Raw genomic sequence first — 2,974 nt, 5'->3', positions numbered from 1 at the left:
ATATACTTAAAATTGGTGGTTTTGGCCAGCATGGTGGCGCACGCTTATAATCCCTGCGCTTGGGAGGCAGAGACAGGGGGATTGCACAGGTTCGAAGCCAGCCGCACTGGCTTAAGAGACCCTGTTTCCAAATTAAAAATGTATAAAAATAGGTCTGGGGGTGTGGCCCGGAAGTAGAAGGGTTTCCAGGAGCCCCAGTACCACCAAAAAAAAAAAAAAAATTGGTGGTTTTTTAAAGTTGTGTTGAGAAAGTGGTTAAAAACTGATTCTAAATAAAAGAGCTCCATAACTTCTTTTGAAAAACTGATAATGGAGTTGGAATACGGCAACATTTTCCCAAAGTCACTACTAAGGTAAACAGCTTGCTACAATTTAGATGGGTAGTAAATAGTCCTTATTAAATTCAACTGGGTCCTAGTGATTTGGATCTTTGTAGCAGAGTATACATTTAACTGGAAACTACTGGACAGGAGTACTTAAGCCAGAGGGTCAATATTAGACACACATGGACTTTTAGATGCTTCCAAGTAAATGGGGAAACAATGAACTACCCAGACAGTATGGAGAGAACTTCCTAGCCACTTAAGAGAAAAATAGTTCTGCATCAAATAATACACAAAACCAAACTGCAAATAGATTAAAAATATAAATTTAAGTAAGATTACAAAAGTATTAGACAATATTTATATAAACAAGTCACAAAACTCAGAAGAGATTAGAAAATTAAAACAAAAGCCGGACGTGGTGATGCACATTTATAATCCCAGCATTTTTCTATTACGAGGGAGAATTGGGGGAAAGAGGAAAATGTTCACTTCAACATATTTAAAACTTTTAAATTTATATATATACATATTTTAAATCACAAAATAAATTGTTATAAATTTAAGTCAAGATCCAACTATCAAATTTATCCCAATTTGTTTCCATAAAGGCCTACAAAATATTTTTCCTAAAAAGTAAAAAGAAAAGTGAAATAAAATCTGAAAAACGATCATGCTAAAAAGAAACAAGAAGCCAGGCATGGCGGTACCCACTTGTAATCCCAGCATTCCGGAGAATCGGGGTTCGAGGACAGCCTTAGCTACTTAGGCCCCTCCAACTCAGTGAGACCCTGTTTCAAAGATTTTAAAAAAACAAAAACAAAAAAATGGGTCTGGGGTTGTAGCTTAGAGGTAGAATGTCCCTGGGTTCCATCCCCAGTACCGCAAAAAGAAAGAAAGAAGAAAGAAAGGAAAGAAAGGAAAGGAAGGAAGGAAGGAAGGAAGGAAGGAAGGAAGGAAGAAAAGAAACAAGAGCTAGTCATGGCAGTACACACCTGTGATCATAGTATTTAAGAAGCTGAGATAAGAGGACTATAGTTTCAAGACCAGCTCCAGCAAATTAGTAAAACCGTGTTTCAAAACAAAAATTAAAAAGAGCTGGGGGGGTATAGGAAGGTAGAATGTTCCTAGGTTCAATAACTACAAAAGGAAAACAAGAGAGCCAGGCTGGAGCTGCTCCTGCAGGAACCAGCGCCAGCCGCTCACACCCCTTTCTTGCCAGCTGGCATTGGGTGCATGGTCCTGCTCAAGCCTCCATACCCAGAGAGCAGCATTTACCCACTCTTATGGTATAACTAGTACTAATGGCTGGGAATAGAGGAAGAGGATTTGCAGCCTATACCTTTAATATTGAGGCTATTAGATTTAGCAGAGGTGAAAAATTACCCGATGTGTTGAAACCACCCCCAATATTTCCTGATTACAAGCCAGTTCCATTAAAAACAGGAGGTGAAGAATATAGGTTGGCCTTGAAACAGGATTTGAGAGAAACAATGAAAAGAATGCCTTATTTTATTGAAACACCTGAAGAAAAGAAAAGCAAGATATTGAGAGGTATAGTAAAAGATACATGAAGGTATACAAAGAATGGATACCAGATTGGAGACTTCCAAGAGAGATGATGCCAAGGAAAAAAATGCAAAAAGGCAGACCCCAAATCCAAAAAGGTACTTCACTTGCTAATACTGCAGATGTGTAGAAAACAATTGAGGAATTGGAAAAAAGAGGTGATGGTGAAAAATCAGATGAGGAAAATGCAGAGGTAGACGGAAGCAAAGAGAAAAGTAAAGGCAATGATAACAATGATGATGACGACGCTGCAGAACAGGATGAGTATGATGAAGAGCAAGAAGAGGAAAATTACATTAATTTATACTTTGAAGATGGAGGTGATTTTGGTGCAGTTACAACATGGATGAAGCAACCTATTAGCCATGAAATTTCTCAAAAATTTATTGTGATAAGGTGCCACAGCCCGCTTTCCTTGATGTCTGCGTGTGCTTCCACGCATGACTGAGTAGCATCTCAAGGAGAAGCCGAGGGAGCATTGCCTCTGGCCAAAGTATTCCCCCACTCTTAGATATTTTTTCATAACTATTATTCTTTTGGTAATGATTCTTTTAACTTTCCACACGAATTGCTCCAGTGATGTAAGATCAGGACTGTGAGAGAAACTGAGTCCGTGGAAAATTTTCTAGTAATTTTTCTAAGCCTCTAAACGCCCTTGGCTTTGCTCAAATGGTAATAAAATCTAGTCAGAATTCAGATACTGTGGAAGCATTCCTACTACTGCAATTACAAATGCAGAATTCCTCCCTATCTTTGACCTTCATTCTAATCATTACAATAGAGCCAAGGGCTAGAAGGACTCTTGACCTTTGCACCTAGTGATAGCGCTGCCTGGAGACAGGGCGAAACCACCTGGTTAAAATAGCTATGACAGAACAAAAGACGTATAATAAAAACTTCATGTTGTTTTTTGGGCCCTGTCTACTAAAATATAGTTTAAGTGTTTAATAGGGTGAGGCGTTCAGACAGCAGATGGTATTGCAGACAAAATCCAGCAGACATTCATCGAAATCCTCTAAATAATCATAAATGTACACGGATTTTCCCTACATGTATGAAAGCTGGAATCTCGGACTTCGTTC

The 2,974-nt window shown here is 38.7% G+C and overlaps 1 pseudogene across 1 annotated transcript; it reads left to right on the top strand.

Annotated features, from left to right (window-relative positions):
- Positions 1–1,627: 1,627 nt before the first annotated feature.
- On the top strand, positions 1,628–2,255 carry LOC308267390 (DNA-directed RNA polymerase III subunit RPC7-like; annotated as a pseudogene). Its single transcript has one exon. The product of its transcript is annotated as a DNA-directed RNA polymerase III subunit RPC7-like (transcript).
- Positions 2,256–2,974: the final 719 nt, after the last annotated feature.

Source organism: Muscardinus avellanarius, assembly GCF_963383645.1.
Source record: "Muscardinus avellanarius genome assembly, chromosome: 10".
In the NCBI taxonomy this organism is placed as follows: Eukaryota; Metazoa; Chordata; class Mammalia; order Rodentia; family Gliridae; genus Muscardinus; species Muscardinus avellanarius.
The sequence above is the reverse complement of the archived record's forward strand: the minus strand, read 5'-3'. Positions and strand labels throughout refer to the sequence as shown.